At 40.5% G+C, this 20,418-nt stretch overlaps 1 long non-coding RNA gene across 1 annotated transcript in view; it reads right to left on the reverse strand.

Annotated features, from left to right (window-relative positions):
• Positions 1 to 328: 328 nt before the first annotated feature.
• Positions 329 to 20,418, reverse strand: part of LOC138304060 (uncharacterized) — a 775,383-nt gene continuing 755,293 nt past the window's right edge. Inside the window, exon 3 of the long non-coding RNA XR_011205492.1 lies at positions 329 to 1,276. This is a non-coding gene — a long non-coding RNA (uncharacterized lncRNA). The remainder of the gene's footprint in view (positions 1,277 to 20,418) is intronic.

Below are 20,418 nucleotides of genomic sequence, written 5' to 3' on the forward strand. Positions count from 1 at the left end.
CCTAACCTAAACTACTACTATAACCAATAATCACAACATAACTAGTCCCCAACGAAACAAACCATCAAGCTGCTACCAAAAACTGCTAGCGCACCTGGTCCTTAGTAAGTAAACTTACAAGGGGATGCATATAGGTTGATGAATCTTTTGAATCACATGGAGTATCTTAGTCATGCAGTGACCATTGAATCAATAACTAACATCAATAATCAAGGAAGCACTCTATCAAAAACACGACGTTAAACAATACTAATCAAAAATACCCACCACTCAGAATAAGAGTTAACAATTTTAATTTCCCTATTGCTTCCAAATCAAAATCCTCTGTTAGTTCAACTTTATTCAAATCAACTCTTTATTAATTCATTAGTTAAAAGACATTATTTCTTAAAGAAGACATATGCAACAATGAAATACCATAAGCTATGAATACCAGCATTAATAATGTAATTCAGCAATTAAGATCGTCAGTCATTTGTCACAGTCAACGTCACCTCTAGCAGCCCACCTAACCAAGATTAGCATTAGCATGGGGGGTCTTCATGCGAAAACAATTTAGAGAAAACATTAATTTGGAAAAATCTACCTAAGTGAGAATCTCTATAAACAGCGCAGTTGGTACCTAGAAGAAAAGGCATAAAAATAATCTGTCACATTTTCATAGCTACCTATCCAAGATCGATCAGCAACAAGTCAGTCTTCGCCTTCTGGTCATCAATCAGTCAGCTACGGATCAGGTTTACAGAGTATGAACCCAATATCAGCACATCGGACAGCTTCTCCTGACGTCATCAATTTTCTCCCCACAATTCTGATTCCTCACTCCTTGTCATGACTTTTTATTGGGGTCTCCCAGTCCATCCCCCTAATTGCTAATTAGTCAGTCAGCAGATATGACTCTAACCTATCGTTTTTGTTTACCAAATCTACTAATTTTCATAAATTCCAAGTCACAAGAAACGGATTGGTTCTTCATGCGATGCCCTCATCATCCGCCCCTTCAGGTATCAAAATTGTTGCACTTGGCTCTCCAGTCAGTGCTTCTATTGTTCAAATCCTCGGAAAGTACATTTAGCCTGATCTACACATAATTGTATCAAATTGTCTTTATCATCTCCTGTCCGCCGGTACATTGCAGAAAATTCTAGGCAAGTAACTTGAACTTCGAACGGGTCAAGGCTGCAGTCCACGATTTCCAGTCCTTTGCAAGGCGTCTGGTTTCTCCATGTTCAGAGTGTGTGAGGCCCAGTGGAACTAGGCCTTTAGTTCAGCTAACCTAATAATATAAAAAAGAGGTTATGCGTCTCATTATGACATATTAATACATTTTTCTCATGTATTTTCATTATTTTGCAAATTTTCAGTCATTTTAGTACACATGGTGACTGACCATACCCCGAGGGCACATTTTTCAAACATACACATTATTTTTCTACGATTAATTTCTCTATGCATTTTCTTATTCGTAACAACATATGAATCATTTATAATTTTCTTAATTAGCAAATCCGCTTCAACAGTACCACAATCCAATAATAGAGCTAGGTCTTAGTTATATTTTGGGCCATGGTATACAACATTAACCTTACGGTATACCATGGTACATGGCAATGACATGTCAGTATATAATAGGGTAATGGATGTTTTTGTAGAGTGAAAAGGCAGTCTTTTTTTTTTTTACTCCACTGTTTCTGTGCTCAGTCTTAGGGCCTTGAATACATGTAAGTGGTAGGTCCATACCTATTACCACTTTTTTAAGTGTAATGGGTAAGAAAAAAAATATTTATATATTTGTATATATATTTTTAAATAAGTTTAAGGCCATGTACCCATAGCTGCCAAGTTATAACACCGCCCCTGTGTGACATTTTTATGGTTCCAGTGTACGTATGGGTGACATGCTACTTCCAAATGTGTGACACTTCAAGTTACACGTTCTCATGAATTAAAGGAAGCAATAAAGTCAATTTAAAGGGATGAATATCAGAAATTACCAATTTAAACAATAAAAGTCCCTAGATTTGCCCTGAAACTGCTGAAAACCACTAAATAAGTAAAAATAATTGACACTAAACTACTCAATTGGCACTTAATGGCAAAACCTCTATTTGAACTAGTCAGGAATTTGAATCAACTTAAAACAGCATGGAGGGTTAATGGGCCTGCTGCAAAGCACAAAGTTTAACACACAGATCACAGGTTTGCATTTTATGTAGACCTCTCAGTCAGTCAATGCTTATGCATGAGGGATCCTTTTGCTTCTCGCAGGTCACAAGTTATACTTCTTCCATCATGGAGCTGCAGGCAGACTGCACTGGTTAGGTTTGGAATTTTTCTATTTTGTTCTCCATTTTTTCATATTTAGGCTTTCTGAAAAGAGTTATTTTGGACAGATTGTACTATTATTGCTGTATAAATAGTTATTTGTGAATTGTTGATATAGACAGTGTTGGACCTGGCAGGCATCCTTGGCGTGGTCTCCCCTGTTTTTATGCCTCTGCTTATCATGTTTTGACTATTCTTTTGCTGTTTTTGGTACTCTGGACACTTTACCACTGCTGACCAGTGCTAAAGTTCAAGTGCTCCTGTATACATTGTATGTGTAATTGGCTTATTCTTGATTGGCATATTCGATTTACTAGTAAGTCCCTAGTAAAGTGCACGAGGGGTGCCCCGGGCCTGTAAATCAAATGGTACTAGTGGGCCTTCAGCACTGGTTGTGCCACCCACAAGAGTAGCCCTGTAAACATGGCTCAGACTTCCCACTGCAGTGTCTGTGTGTGCAGTTGTAAACTGCCAATTCAACCTGGCAAGTGCACCACTTGCCAGGCCTAAACCTTTCCTTTTTCTGTATGTCAGGCACCTCTAAAGTAGGCCCTGAGTAGCCCCATGGGCAGGCTGCAGTGTATATTATAAGGTGGAACATGTAGAGATGTGTTTAAATGTCCTAACAGTGAAATACTGCTAAAAACAGATTTCACTGTTACAAGGCCTATCTATCCTATAGGTTAACATGTGGGCAGCTGTAAAATGACTTTTAAATGCAGATTCCATTTGGGAGCAGATGGAAATAGGAAGTTTGGTGTCCCTGGACTCACAATTTAAAAATACATCTTTTGGTAAATTTGGGTTTTGAATTGTCAGTTTGAACATGCCACTTTTAGAAAGTGGGCATTTTCCTGCTTAAACCATTGTGTGACTCTGCCTGTTTGTGAATTCTCTGTCTGTGTCAGACTGAGAGTTGGGCTATTTGGGAATCCCCTCTAGACACTGAGACAAAGGGAACTGGGGTGTAGCCTGCATATCTTGATGGGCCATCTGAGCTAGAGTTGAGTGAGGAGTGGTCACTTACACCTGAATGGGCTGTGCCTGCCCTCTCAATATGCAGTCTCCAACCCCCTGGAGTGAGTCTGAAGCCTGGCCTGGGCAAGGCAGGATCTTGCAAACAAGAGAGACTTTTCTTTGAAGTTTGTCAACTTCAAAGGCAGAAAGGGGTATAAGTATTGGACCCCAAACCCCTGAAAGTCAGAATTCTTCAAGGATTCAAGAGGAACCTCTGCCAAGGAGAAGAGCTGAAGAGCTGAGGAGAATTGTTATCCCTGCCTGTGACTGTGCTTTGTTGGGTTATCCTGCAGTTGCTGCTTCTGCCTATGAAAGGGGGAAAAGACTGGACTTTGTTGTGCATTCCTGCTTGAGAAGACCTTCCAAGGGGTTGAGTTGAGCTTGCCTCCTCTTTTTGAAGTCTCAGGGCCATCAAAGACTTTCTCTGTCAGCACCTGGAATCTCTGGTGAGACCCCTGCCCTACCAAGTGGTGCCCCATCCAATCCCTGGGCCCTTGAAAGGTGAATGTGGTGGAAAAGGATTAAAAACCACACAAAGACAACCCTGCTGGAACATTTTTGACTCACCATCCGCAAAGTGGCTGATAAACGATGCGACACCGGCCTTGCGGCTGAATTCAGTGCTCCGCCTGCATCACGTCTGGAAGATCGACGCATCACATATGGAGAAACAACGCTCAACACCCACTAGCGGCTGCTGATAACGACGCAAACCCCATGCAGCCTGGTTTCCTGACACCGTGCAACCGGATTTCAAACGCAACATCACTGGGCGTGAAAAATCAATGCAAAAACTGCCTGGACCTGAGGTGCTCGTCTGGAAATCGACTCATTGCTCTCTTGCAAGGGAGAAAAATGACACGGCCTCACTTGCCAATAAGTAATTGACACATTGCTGACTTTTCCGACGAACATTCGCCCGTGCAGCTTCATATTTGACGCAAACCAGGTACTTTTGTGTAGCAACAGCATTCTCACTGTTTTCTATGGATTAATATTCTTATTCTTTTTAAAATTAATGTCTGACTTGTGTATGTTGGATGTCTGTTGTTTTGATTTTGTTTGATTTAGATAAATATTACCTATTTTTCTAAACTGGCGTGGTGTCCATTTTGTAGTGTTTTCACTGTATTACTTTGTGTGTTGGTACAAATACTTTACACATTGCTTCTGGGGTTAAGCCTTTCTGCTTGTGCCAAGCTACCCAGGGGGTGAGTGGGGGTTAACCAGATGTGATTCTCCTTTACCCTTACTAGAGTGAGGGTCCCTGCTTGAATAGAGTGCAGACCTACCGCCAACCAGAAACCCCATTTCTAACAGACAAATATATTTTACCTTCTTACAATGGATGCATATCTCTTATGAAGAGATTATAGAAACTCAAAAAACTCCCTCCAAATCATAGTTTAAGCACGTTTATGTACTTATGAAGTAAGAAGCTGAATGTCATTGACAGCATAGTCTGTTTCTGGACTTTTAAACTTGAAACTTTTGAACTTTTAATGACTCAGACAGTGCAGAGCTTGCCTGTACCGAACAGAAGTCTGTCTGCACCCGACTCCGAACAAACGTGGAGGGCAGCAGGTGAATTGTTTACACTCCCCCATCCAGCAGATCAGGAAAACATTCTGCCAGTGGGCCAGAGGGTGACCTCCTCTGCAGCATTAAGCAGCACAGACTTTTGCGTGGATCTCACAAAGTAGCACTCTGCAGGCAGTGGGTGCTGCATGGAAAATCAGAGCTGCCACTTTCCGTGGGAGGCACCAATTATACACCAGCATTACCACAGAATGTGGTAGCACTGGAAGTCTTGCTGGAAAACAACAGCCAAGGCACCACCCCGGGATCCATGTGAGGGCAACCACTAGCGGTCCCCATTGAATTTGTTTACACCACTCGCCAGCTTTATGAGACTCACTGTCATTGGCATTGGTCCTGTGGCACTAAAAGCTTAATACTTCATTGCTCTGTGTTGACTATTATTGCTGGGCATTCACAAATAAAGAGGTCTGGTACACTATTTAAAACAGCAGATAGACAGCACAGAGTGCACTTACTGGCAGTGCAATGCTCGCTGCTTAAATGCAGTGCTTTGTTGATTGCGCCTCACAGTGGTGATCAGTGTGCTACAAAAGCCTGGCTAATGTGTCTTAGGGTGGTGATGCAGACACCATGCTAAAATGTGCTAGTCTAACCCCAGATGCATCGTACTTGGCAGGTCTGTGTATCACAGTTGTTTCACAAATTGTTGTGAAATTCTGTGAAAGTACAGTGTTGACAGATATCAATATGTTTAAATCCCTTATAATTTAAAAAAGTACTCCATTTAAGTGCAATACGCAGAAAAACATCACTGCACCAGAATGTATAATACTGCCAAATATCATGTAAATCCGTTCAGATGTTTTCACAGTACGTCAAATAAAATAATGTATGGAAAATACATTGGTGGAAAAATGCATTTTGAGACCATATTTTGTCTTTGCACTCCCTTAAGGATTCACCACAAAAATGTACATCTTGTCAAAATGTACAAAATGCTATACAAATGGAAGGTTTGATTTGTCAAACGGGTCTAATGTTATTAGGGAGCTAATATCCAGGGAATTCCTATCTTGGAAATATGAACTATAACTTCAGAGCAGCAATCAGATATAATATGATTACTTTCTTCTTTATTTTATTTGGTATGTATTTGTTTAATGGTTGACATAAGCATGTAACCATAAATGGGCATTTCAGTTGTTCGTGCAGCAAATCTGAAACTTTATATATGCAGTCTAGTTTATTCTTTGGGCTTCCTTGCTATTTTTAGTAGGATTGAACTACATATGAAGGCCTAGGTCAGTGAAAGGCAATCATTGTTATTGTTATTAAATTAAGATATTAGTTTTTTCCTAGTGCCCATTTACCATATCCTCCTAATAATAGTTTGCGTGGCTCACTGCTAGAGCAATTTTTCATTTTGTTGCAGAGAGGTGCATAAGGAAGATGGTTTGCATGGAAAGTACACATATGTAGAATAAGATATAATCTATATGTTATGAATTTGTTTAATGCTTTTCATTAGCATGTAGTAATAAATAGGTCTTTAGGTTGTTCATGTAGTAAATGTGAAACTTTATATATGCAGTTTAGTTTATTGTTGTTGGCTCCCTTGCTACTTTTAGTAGGATTGTGTTATATATGAAGGCCACAGTAAATGAAAGGCAATCTTTGCTACTTACTCTACTTATCTGCAGTAACCAAAAGAATCATCTGTGCACCCTAGTATCTAACACTGTAAAATTTCAGCAAAATCTGACTGGCTGTTTTCTCGCTATGTGAAATACAAAATTCTATGTAAAATGCACTGGATTTCAAGTTCGTTTTGGGACCTCCCTATTTTCATTACACCCCCTTGACCAAACGTGTTAGACTTTCAGTACTCAGTAAAGCAGAAGCCATCACACTAAAGCTATCTCTTACACCGTACACAACTTGGACTCATTGCTGATCCTTCCACTATGAGGGTTTGGCTTTGTTTGCATGGCAAAGGTGCGACTAATAGTTACCCTAGGCTGCGAGTTATAGTTACTTGAAATAACTAACTTTAATTGCTGAATTTCTATGGTTTTGTATGATTAAATTCAGAACTTTAATATAACGTCCCTGTGACCTTTGTTGTTTTCAGTGAATTTCTCCGTTTTTTAAAACATAATTACTGTTAATCCAACCACCATGCACGGTGGGAGATGGCCCCAGGGGCTGGCCTGCAGCCATGTCCTGATTACCAACCAACCCTGTGCCTTTGGCTCTGCGCAGCGGGGGGTTGGCCACTGGCCCAGTCTCTCTCAGTGGATCTGTGAGTGGGTGCATGAGTGTCTGAGTGGGTCTGAAAGTGGATGTGTGAGTCTATGAGTGGGTCTGCATGGGTGTCTGAGTGTCTGAGTAGATGTATGAGTGGGCACCAGAGTCTCTGTGTGCATGTGTGAGTGAATGAATTAGTGTATGAATGAGTCCGTGATGGAATATCCTCGAATATTCAAGGATATTCTATGATATTCAAGGATATCATGCTTGATGAATAAAAATAATTTTAACCAAATAATTTCACCCTAAAACACCCCTATGTCACACCTCTGGGGTCAGGGTACCGCCACCTGACCCCTTATATCACTTATCATTTCTATTTTCAGACTTGGGGACCCTCTCCAATAACATTTTTTTGTAAGATATATCACAAATATTCACAGATTTTCACAAATGCATGAGTAAATAGAAGCACTGTAATTGGCTGGCCACAACCTGACTAGAAAGTTGCGGCCACCATTTTATGTCACAGGAAATGGTGCCCTGGGGTGAAAATACAAAATGTAAGTGTCATAAGGGGTCAGGGTGAAGGTACCCTGTACGTGTAACCTTTGTTTTTTTTATATATATATATATATATATATATATATATATATATATATATATATATATATGTATATATATATATATATATATATATATACCTACTGCCTACTGACAGGTTGCCAGTAAATAGTTCTAGTTAGGAGCTAGTTTCCATAGGAAGAGCATTTTTGACTTGCCTGTAACTTTGGGACAGTTTGACAAATCTTCACCAAATGTCTTACTGTGTCTTACTGTGCATGGTGGGTTTCGGGGTGACTCATCAAGCGGGGGCCAAAAGAAATGGAGATAACAAAAGTGTGTTTCCCATGTTAATTACCATAGGGATTTTGAACACAACTACAGCACAAACTGCTGGATAGAATTACATCAAATTAGGCAGAAAGCTAGCTGTTGGCTCAGAAAGTGTGCTTTTTGTTATTTGGTGTAAGTCCATTCATTAGTTTTAGGGATATTAAAGCAAAAAAAGATATAGATATATGGTGTCGCGGATCCTCAGTGGACCCATTTGAAATGGATCCACAGATTCACGAGTTGTTAGAAATGGGGTCTTTGGTTGACAGTCAGGTTACCCCCTGTTGGCTGTATGCAACTTGACAGGGAAGTTGAGGTTGCAAAATCAGGAAATGGTCCCCAGGGCTGAAATGCATATTACGAGGTCAGGGTGGAGGTTCCCTGGCCCCAGAAGGTTGATATACATGAGGAAAACAGTAAATGATGGGCTGAAAATGCCTAGAAACTTTTTTAAAAATGTTTTTCAAGATCGATGGGTTCACCCATGGAGCACAGTATCCAGTGTAAATACACGGGAAGGCCTGAGGATATCGAGAAACGTAAATATATATATATATATATATATATATATATATATATATATATATATACTCACACACCCACTCAGGCATCCCTGGAGATACTCTCACACCCACTCACATATCCAGACAGACACTCTCACACTCACTCTCACACTCAGATAGACATTCTAACACCCACTCTCACACCCGGACAGATACTCTTACACTCACTTTCACACTCAAACAGATACTCTCAGATCCACTCACAATCAGACACTCACACACAGACAGACACTCTCACACCCACTCTCAGAGGCAGACACTCTCACACCTGCTCTCACACCCAGGCAGGCACTTTCACACGCACCCTCACATCCAGATACTCTCACACTCACTCTCACCCCAGACAATCTCACACCCAGACAGACACTCTCACAACCGCATTGAGACCCAGACACTTTCACACCTACTCTCACACCCAGACACTCGCATACCCACTATCACACCCAGACAGACACTTTTACATGCACTCTCACATTCAGACACTCTCACACTCACTCTCACCCCAAAACACTCTCACAACCAATCTCACACCCAGACAGACACTCTCACACCCACTCTCACACCATACAGACACTTTCACACATAGGCACAGTCACACTCACTCTCAAACCCTCTGTCACAGCCAGACAGACACTCTGATACCCACTCTCACCCAGACACTCTCACACCCAGACAGTCACTCTCACACCCAGTCTCATACCCAGACATACACTCTCACACCCAGTCGCTGACTTTTTCATATACTAAGACACCCAGGAACACACTTATGCATACACTGACACACCCACACACACACTAGCCCCTATACTAAGACAGCCTGAGACGCACACATACATTCACTGACACACCCAGGCACACAGTGATGCATACCCTGACACACCCAGGCGCACACTCATATGTGCGCTGTCACACCATGGCACACTCTTATGCATACACTGAGACACCTAGTGGCAGACTCATACATACACTGACACACCTAGCCACACACTGATGCATACACTGCGACACCCACGATCACACTCCTTCATACACTATGACACCCAGGGACACATTCATACATACACTGACACACCCAGGCACAGACAGATACATACACTGACACATCGTTGCACACAGTAATACATTATATATACAATAAAGGAATAAAAGGTCAAACACAGCTCTTTTTTAAATAGTTTGTGTGGTTCTAAAAAGAACCTTTTTTAACTGTTTTTTTTTTTTTTTTTAAATAATGTACCAAAAAAGAGGTACCCAACTGCTATAAAACAACATGAAAGTATACCAACATGTTTTCTAAGTGAAATATTGTGCCACAGTTGTAGTATTTAAGCCAACTGGCATGCAGCACCACAAATAGTGAGTAATTATGTGCTCCAAATTAGGACACACAGTTGACACTGTTATTGTAGCTGAGGTGAAAGGTGCTGATAGATTTACTCCCATTATGGAAGGGCGAGCACTTGTTTCTCCCTCACGCATCATTCTTTGATATTAATTTTTATGTATAGGCTTCAGATGTTTCTACATTGTCATACGTCTACATATGTCATCTGAGTGGCTGTATGACTGTCTGTATTAGTGTGGGAGTGGGTGTGTGAGTGGCTGCATCATTGACTGAGCGGCAGTGTGGGTGCCTCTATGAATGGCTGTGTGAGTGGCTGTATGGGTGGGTGCATGGGTGTGTGAGTGGCTGCATCAGTGACTGAGTGGCTGTGTCGGTGGCTCAATGGCTGGGTGAGTTGGTGTGTCAGAGCCTCCTGGGTGGGTGAGTGAGTGTCTGAGTGGGAGTATGGCTTGACTGAGTAGCTGTTTGAGTGGATGTTTGGTTAAATGAGTTGGTGTGTGAGTGGTTGTATTAGAGAGTGACTGTGTGAGTAGTTGTATTGATAACTAGTTGGGTGTGTAAGTGGTTGTATGTATGTATGAATGGGGATGTACATGGTTGCATGGGTGTGTCAGTTGTTGTGTGGTTAGGTGTATGGCTCAGTGTATGACTGTGTTAAGAGGTTGTATGAGTGAGTGAATGGCTGATTAAGTGTTGTATGGTTGAATAATTGGGTGTGTGAGTGGGTGTGTGAGTGGTTGTATGGGTCTCTGAATGGGTATGTCAGTAGTTGTGTGGGTATGTTAGTATGTGTATTAGAGGTTACAGGGGGTCTGAGTGGTTCAGTGGGTGATGTAATCAGTGATGTCATTTGAGATGTCATTGGTGATGTCATCAATGATGTCACTGACCATGTAATGAGCATGCATAGCAGGGGCTTAAGTTATAGTTAGCTCAGGTAACTATAACTACTGAATTACAATGGCATTTTAACAGTAAAATCTGAGCCTGACTATAATGTCCCTGTAACCTTTGTGTCCTTTCTGTGAATTTCCAAGGTTTTTTAAATTCTATTTCCTGACTATAACATCCCTGTAACCTTTGTTTTTTTCTGTGAATTTCCAAGGTTTTTCAACATTTATCTTCTTAGGTATAACAACTATGTAACCTTTGGATTTTTCAAAACTTTTCATAGGTTTTCTAGGTTCATGTCTTGTAAGTATAATATTTCAGTTTTTTGGGAGAACTTGTGAATGTTTGTCTCGAGATATCACATATATATTATAAGCTATTTATATAGTTTTCATTTTTCAGGGACTTTTAAAAACATTTTTATCGTTTATTCAAAATTGTAATTATATTTTCTTTTACAGTGTGTTTGTTTATTCACAAGGTTGCTTGGCCTCACTTATATTTACTTGACTTTTTAAAATTTTTGTTTAATCTTGGTTTGCAGTTTAATTACTCTGTACACTTTTACTTTGGCCTGACTTCACCTGGCGGGGGTCACATGAGCTACTTCCTTTATCCGCATTGGCTCCCTAAGGACATTGACCATTTAATGGGGGCTATGGTGAGGATGAGCACAGCAGATACACCTTAAACAAACCCATCTGTGCCTGTCCATGCCCGATTGTGTCTGACGGACTGCCTCGATGTCCTGCAGTCATCACGCACCACTAACAAATCATTTATGGATGAGTTTGTTCTCTCATTAGTCTCCCCTGTTTAAACAATAATAAACCAAGACAATTTTAAAATTACAGGAGGACAATTTTCTGCTTCCTAATCCCACTAGAAAAAATGACTTCTCCTCACTGAATTGATAAAGCAAAAGTCTATAACAAGCAAAAACAGAAATAGGATGACTGAATGCTAGACTATGCAAAACTAACAAAGCACAGCATAAAATGATGATAGAGGGTGATGAAGAATGAATGTCATTTCAGACTGAAACATGGTTATCAGCTAATTCAATTTTTTTAAAATTATAGGACCTAGCTTCCTAAAAATGTAAAATCCGGTGCTTTCACTACAAGGTGGAAAAGAGGTGAGGAATCGCTTCCATATTTCTAATAAATCCATTGAGATAGATATGAAACCTCTCGAACAATTTAAGGAAAATGAAACCTTATTTTTAGAGATTAGTAAGAATAATCATCTATGTTGTGTTTTAACATACCGACCTAGACAGGGAATTATTTGAATGGAGAAAATAATTAACTATGCATGCTCAAATGATATGGGTGATTTAAATATTTGCGAGAATGTTTTGAGAATCCTATCACTAAAGAACTCCTCAACACTATGAAGACCAATTATCTTATCCAATGGGTCACATGCCACACACACATAGCAGGCCATGTGTTCAACCTGAACTTTAGTCAGGATAAATACACAAAATTGAAAGATACTGTGGAAGTACTCAACTGGTCACATTGTTATCCAATTTAAACTTCTGTTACTATCACATCAGAACCTGAAAACAGATAAAAAAAATAAATAAAAAAAAGAATTTGGGGCCCTTTTCACAAAGGTAATCTTAGGCATTTGGTCTAAACGTAGAGCAAACGTCTAAATGTATGACTTTGGTAATTCTCAAGGCATTTATGAGTATCATCTTTATGTCCACACTCTGGGGGGGTGGTTGAGTATGGGGGAGGGTAATCTCCCTCCGAGTGCGGACGTAATGATACTACTCATAAATGTCCTTTGTGAATTCCCAAAGTCATAAACTTAGACGTTTGGTCTTTTGGTCTAAGCTTAGACTAAACACCTAAGTTTACCTTTGTGAATTGGGGCTGTTAAGCGTAATATTATTTACCTAAGGAGGACATTGTGGTAGAAGATTGGGTTTCTGTGTATTGTCGTTGATATGTGGCTGCTGTCTTCTAGACTACAGTGCAGGACTATTTATGAAATGTTGGTATTTGAATACTAGATCGGTTAGAACCAGAGCTTGGAGTGAAGGTGGTGTGCCCTCTCCTACCAAAAGGGTGTCATGCTTCATCAGATTAGCTTCTCTTTGGGCTGGGGTTGTCACGTAGGCTCTCATTATTCTAATGAGACTACTGGATTTTGAGCAGCAAGATCGTCCATGGGGTGGGAGACTGAGCCTGACCCACTGTGGGTGACACCTGTCGCTCTAAATCCGGGTTTTGCTCCGGCTAACTAGCAGTGCCTTGTCTCTACCAAAAGATAGGGATGAATAGGCAGCCTAGCGCATGACATATTAGGCTTCTCAGGGAAGTCGTGGTCACTCAAGTCGCATCCGGTTTTTTATGGACTATTTCCTTTCTAAGTCATAATTGGAGCACAGCATGTTAAGCTCTAATTCTGCCTTTCAGGTTCCCCTGGGAGGACATCGACCCTCATACCTGAGCAAAGGCCTGTAGTCTGCATTTGCATCTGCAGCAAAGCATTAAGCAATCGAATACAGTTGTGGTTCCCTGGCTCGAATCTCCCTCTTAACGTGTAAAGGGACTTGGAAGTGTTTTTATAATAACACAGCTGATGTTCTAAGAAAATGTCCCTACGTAAGGATGTGTAATTTCTACGAATGTTGGAGACTAAACTTCTTCCACATTCACCAGCAAAGTACCAAACTGTAGCCCTGACTGAAGAACAAAGTGATCAAGAATGTCTTGTTTGAGAACACAGTGCTAGGCTAAGCAAAAACAGTTAGATAGATGAAAATAAATCAAGACCGTAAAACTGGTTATTGTAAAAATAACAATACTAAGCCGAACAAAATATATCTAGGTCAAAGTGCACAGCGGCCTAGTGTGTTAAACTAACGTGCATGGAGCTATAACTAAAATAGCTACAAAACAGGGTGGCATTGCCTAACAGGGCCCTAAACAGGGGCTCTTTGGTGAGAGATCTTTTTCTCAGTTTGCCTTGACTGAGACTGTGTGTAAGTCAGGAGCTGTTGTCAGCTGAATATGTGGACTGGTAAAGCTGATTCACCCATTAATTTGAGGATGTGGAAAAACATGGAAACTGGTCACATAATAGCTTTGTGAATGTCATGTGTGAAGGGCAGCACATTGGTGTGCCACTTTTCATGTGAGATTTGTGAGATGTTACTAGAGAGCCTTATCCATAAGGGCAATTATGTGATAGGTCTCTGGTCTGTGATATGGATCTCCCTTATTTTGTAACATCTTTATATGTTATTTTCTATATGGTTCAGGTCGGTTTTAGTGTTTGGGATTATCTCTTTACAAAGGTGGAAGTTTTAACCTTTGTGAATATATATTTGGTGAATCATTGTTGTGGGTGCACATTCTGAATTGAAATGGGATCGCACCACATGTAGATTTGGATTCTGGGGTCTTGCCCTAGATCTGCAAATACCAAAAAGAGCAAGAAACATGCTGATCGATTAACAGGATAGTAATGAAGGTAATTTCCTGGTATATCCCTAAAATGTCTTTATTCTTTAACAGGGAACCCCGGAATAAAGTACTCTTGGACCGGTACCTTAATTCATTTTATCCTCAGCTTTACTAATCTACATATTCAGCTAGCAACAGCTCCTGATTTACACGCAGTCTCACTCACAGCAGATGGAAAAAAAGATCTCCAGCAAGGGGCCTCTGCTTAGGGCCCAATGGGAATGGCAGCACCGGCCCAATGACAAGTTAGTCCATGCATGAAGCATGGCACCCTTTTGGGTGGGTGGGAGCTCTTGCTCCGATAAGTAAAGCACTCTCAATGACTGCCTAACTACCAAGGTGCACAAATGGTGTTAACCTAGGATAGGATAGAAACAGCACACTGTGTTTGATCATAATTATGTTAGCGAGTGTGTGCTGGACCATGAGTTTTTCCCAGTCCCTCTATTATTTCTCCCTGTAAGAACCAAGCCTGGTCTAAAGCCAACCATTGCTTGATAATGGCAGAAGTCAAGTCTATATCTTACTTACAGTTATTAATATAACAACATAAATGTTTACTGCTTTCAGAATGTGAAGAACTGATTGTTGTCATTAATGCTTCAGGCTCACCATTGGTAGTATCAAGCAGTGCCAGCTTTTAGCAACATCATCAAAAGCCTATAAGCAAGTAATTATGAAAGTATTATGCACTAATGTGCTAGGGGGACAGATATATATTGAATGGACCAATGATTACAGTGATGAAAAATAAGCAACTGGTATATGTATGAATAAGGGTTTAAGAGTGTGAACATTTAATACCTTAATAAAGTGTGCAAAAGAATGTTAATATTGAATGGAAAATGGGGTATATATTTCTATTGTCGCCCTGATTAAGTTCACATAGAACGAAACGCGTTGGCAGTTTGGCTACAAGTATTCTATGATAACGAACACATGCGAGATTGTCTGGCTGCAAGTCAGATATGATTACGAACATATATAGGAAACGTGTCTTGTGGACCTAGTTAAGCAATAAAAGAAGATTGCAGATTTAAATCACTGGATTTTGGAATACGTTTTGTGTTTGGAGAGATGACTCAATTATGACTTATTGTGATATTGATGTATGAAAATAGGGTGTGATGCGAGATCATTTTAGTGTTAATTGTGTAAGTTTTTCTTTTAAAAAAGGGGAACGTGCTGGTTGACCTCCTGATCTCTTTGCACCCAATAGGCTCTGTTTGTATATAGTGGTGACTCAAAAAAGAGAGGAATCGGTGTGGCCTTGGCTAGTTTATATGTAAATCATTCGTGATGGGAAATGCCTTTACTCTCTCATTTTAAGAACAGCTGTCCTACCAAGAAGAGCAAGTAGTTCCAAATTAAACAGTTATGGTAGTCCTCCTTATAGATTATGTTAATGTGTCATTAGAATTATAGCACTGCCACTTATATGTCTAAGTGCTGTCCCATTAAAACGCATCCCTTCTCTTCAGAGAAATGATGATCATGAGCTATAAAAACATTGGAACCATACTGAGAAGTGCTGGCACTACTCTATTAAAAGAATAACAACCCTGCTGAGATGTGCTGGTACCGTACATTAAAACACAATCTAGGTTTAGTCATTAAGTTTGTTTACACCATTTTCCCTGGCGAGTTAGGTTTTGTAAGACAGAATTGCTAGCCCCCCGTTACACAGTTTCAGTAGGGTTTGACAACAGATTTGTTATTTATTGATTGATAAAGTTGAAACAGATGCTAATTTCCATACTCCAAGAAATGTGTGTCTTCAAAATACTGTGTAGGAAATCATAATTTTAAAAAGACACAGAGTATCATATTAAGCAACGTTCCTTTCTTGTTTGACAGCCAGCAGCAGCTTTTGGATGAAACAGGTTACACTGAAGATGACATAACCCGCATCCAGCATGCATTAAGAAGGTCTCTCTGCTTTTTTGCTGAGAAGCTTGCAGAAGGGATTGCTATGTGGCTGAAAGGGAAACCAGGAGAACATAAGAACATAGGCTAACGGTTACTATTTGTAATAGTATTTCAAAGTCCTAGCCGACATCACAGCAATCACAGGGACCTGCTAAAATGCCTATTGTTAATAGTTGTTAGTGGTGCACGACTGTTAGAGACTTTTTTTTTCTCTACAGTGGATGCCCCCGCCCCAAAGTTCAGGTAGGTGCGAATGAAAAGAGGAAATGTGGAACAATATAGATGAGTTGTAAAATAGAAAATATTAGCCTCCTAGGGCCATATTTATACTTTTTGACGCACAACTGTGCCAACGCAGTTGTGCGTCAAACATTTTACTGCCGGCTAACGCCATTCCAACACGCCATGCGGGTGCCTTATTTATGGAATGACGTTAGCTGGCGCTGCGGACTGATACGCGTAAAAAAAATGACTCACACCAGGCAGCGCCGGCGTATGGGAAAATGGGGGTTGTGCGTCAAAAAATGGTGCAAGTCAGGTCTGAGGCAAAAATCAGGCCTCACACCAGACTTGCGCCATTTTTTTTGATGCACAATCCCCATTGACATGACTCCTGTCATAGCAAAGACAGGAGTCATGCCCCCTTGCCCAGTGGCCATACCCAGGGGACTTATGTCCCCTGGGCATGGTCATTGGGCATAGTGGCATGTAGGGGGGCACAAATCAGGCCCCTCTATGCCACTTAAAAAAATTAAACAAAATACTTACCAAAACTTACCTTTGCTTCCCTGGGATTTGTCCCTCCATCCTTGGGTGTCCTCCTGGAGTGGGCAAGGGTGGCAGGGGATGTCCCTAGGGGTAAGGGGGGGCACCTCTGGGATCCTTCTGAGCCCACAGTAGTTCCCTTAACGCCTGCCCTGACCCAGGCATTAAAAAACGGTGCCCATCAGGCTGTGCGCCGTTTTGTAAGGCCCACCTCCTCCTGTGCGTCAAAATGACGGCAGAGTATAAATAAGGCGCACAGGCCTTAAAGTCATTTTTTGGAAGGGAGCGCCTACCTTGCCTATATTTAACGCAAGGCAGGTTCCCCCTTCCACAAAATGACGCACATGGTGGGATTTTGACGTCCGCGGTGTCGGGCGTCAAAGTATAAATATGGGGCAGGGTTTGCGCCGAATGTGCGTCAAATTTTTTGACGCACATTCGGCGCAAGCAGAGTAGAGTATAAATATGCCCCTTAGTTTTGTAGTATAAATCTTTCTTAAGATTATGATTTCCTACCCAATTCTGGGCACATTTTCATTCAAGGTACGTGCAGCAACATTTGCAGTTTTCGATAGCGCTTAAATACAATGCCTTGAAGGTAGAAGTCCATTCTTCCGTCTTTAGAACATCTTGCAAACTAGAGCATAATATAATGTTTTTCCAGCCGTAGCACCAGTGAAGGATACCTAGAATTAACCTAATCAGCACTAAGTAATTACAGATGCATGTGCATAATGTGGGATACTGCTCCTACTAAAACTGCTTAGAATGGAATTCAGAGCGATGTCACAAACTTAGAAGTGGACCTCATTGTTCCAGCTCTTTGCTTATGAATTTGAAGGCCTTGGACAATGTACAAGGATGAGTTGTTAGGAAACGATGGTCATAAACTAGATGAGGAGAGTTATTTGTATGTCTTGAGGCGAAAAAAGCGATGGATTGAGGAGTAATGAAACTAGACCTAACTTTTAAAAGAGCCATTTTAGAGGTCCCGTGGTAGAAAAGGAAGCCAGAGAAGAGCTGTCAACTTCAAAGACGTTAATTTAAAGTCAACAGTCTAGTCAAGAGGCCAGCTGGCTAGTAGAACGAAAAAAGACGTAATTTATAATCCCAAAGTGAGCCACTAGTCTGTCCTTTCCACTAGACTGTCACCAGTAAAAGCAGATGGAGCCAGTTTAAAAAATAATAATAGAGTTTAAAGATGCTCAGAGGGAATCCAAACCCCTTGCCAAAATACCGGTTAACTAAAACTATTCAAGCTGATTTATAGCATTTGAGAGTTACAGAGACCTAGGATTCTGTAATGAATTCTCAGCTGGAAATCAGAGATTGAAACTAGAAGACTGGGAATATTTTAGGCCAACAGCTCTAGTTGTTGACTTTAAAGAAGCAAACCCTCGGCCTTCCTGACTGAGACCGTTCAGAATGTTCAGGGAGAGCAGAAATTGATCATTCAAGGACTCTGCTGAGAGATATATCCAAGAAAGTGTAAAGGCATGAATGAGACCTCAAAAGATTAAATAGAAGGTCAAGTTTTCTGGAATGGATCTGATCCCTTTCCCATCATTATGTATGTTCAGTCGGAGGAACAGGGAAAGTACTAAGGACAGTCTAATACCGAAGAAAGGTGTCTAGAGTTGCAGCCAAAAATAAGATGAAGAAAAGAGGAACCTCTGAAATTATCAAAATACCTGACTGTCCAGTATCCAATTGCTACTGTCTCAGAGAAAGGTAGAGTAGATTCTTGAGATTGAAAATACGTTCTGCTTGGAGACAAGGTTATCTCTCCATACAGCGTAGACCGAACTTCCTTGAATTGTGTTCCTGAACTTTGGATTTAGGACCTCCAAGTAGTTCACATAAAGGACTTCCGAGACATTGTTCAGTCATAACCTTGATTATGTAAGCCATAAAGAAGCTCAAATGTCATGATGTGTTTAGTGTGTTGCTAAGGATGCAAAATGAGTACCCCCGCATTCCTAACTGGTCATTGCTTCCATAATGAAGTTAAGGGATGCTTAAAAAAAAATCCCATCCATTTCAAACATGAACGGGGGACAAGTAGCTGTCAGAAGAAAAACATTGTTCAAGATGGGTCCTTGATGTGCTGGAATTCCCAACAGGACAAAGCATCATGAAAAATAGCATGGATTGACAATAAAAAGAATATGACACAGATCAATGAGAGAGTCTGAAGAGGCCTCAAGGACAATTGAAATTGGCCTAGTCTTCTGCAGTAGAGATAGACTCTACTGACACAGGGCAGAAAGAAATGAGAAATTCAAGAAATGTATCATCTATTTGACAAAGGGTGGCTGACTTCTTGAAGTTGACCATAAAATCCACGCATAAAAAGAACAAAATTGTCACGTTGGTATGTGAAAAGATTCCAAATTGGATTGAGCAATAATGAGGTTATTGTCCTGGTAGACTATAAGGTGCCACCATGACCTTGGAGTCAAGCCAATGGCTAAACCTTTAGGTTGGTAAAAAGATTCAGGTCTAAAAGAGAACTGCCTTTGACTTCTACTCCAAAGAAAATCTAGTAGAGACAGGTGATATATGACAAGAGAATCGTGAAATATACGTCTTTGAGGTCTAGCCTGGTAATGCCATTTCATTCTGGTAAGGTTTTTAGGAAGAGGGTAATACCAACCATTGTAAAGTAACAATATGGAACCGAGTGGTTGAGGGCCCAGAGATTGCTGACATGAGTGTATTGCCATTGTCATCTTTTTTAAATATGAGTTAGCATTACTGATGATGCAATTAATGTTACCTTTGATAAGATGCCGTTTTTCAGTAATTTCATAAATATATGCTGAGTTTCAAAAACAATATTGTTCAATGTGGGCTTTAGGGTTCTTTCGCAACTATTTTTTGCTTTCATAAAAGCAATGGGTGTTGCTCGGCTCAGACAATACAAGCATCAATCGCTTTATAGCCCGTCTAGACAATATTCCAAATGAATAGTACCTCTGAAAAGGCAAAAGAACACATTTATTACATGCACGTCTCAGTGTTTAGATTCATGGTAGATCATGTGTATAATGCATGCATTTTTTAGATGAGAGAATTATCCTAGACGCACCAAAATGAGTTCAGGAATTTTGTTGTACCTGTATTTGCATTGTTCCATCATTGGTAAAATTACTTTGATTTTCTGAGTTGTGCCCCACTTGTTCTTTCCAGGAACCTGTTGCCAGAGTCACTCATCTATCGCTTTCTTGTTAACCCTTTAAAAGCTGTGACGACCAGCATGAACTATGTTAAAAAGTCAAACATAAAGTATGAATTGATGCTGTAATAAGTTGCCTTTTATCGTCAGACTTTTTTTTCATAATTTCGTCGACTGTTTTGACGGTACTGCTATGACCTGTAGCTAGGTTGTATGAGAGCTCTCCAT

This window comes from Pleurodeles waltl, chromosome 7, assembly GCF_031143425.1.
Source record: "Pleurodeles waltl isolate 20211129_DDA chromosome 7, aPleWal1.hap1.20221129, whole genome shotgun sequence".
Taxonomy (NCBI): Eukaryota; Metazoa; Chordata; class Amphibia; order Caudata; family Salamandridae; genus Pleurodeles; species Pleurodeles waltl.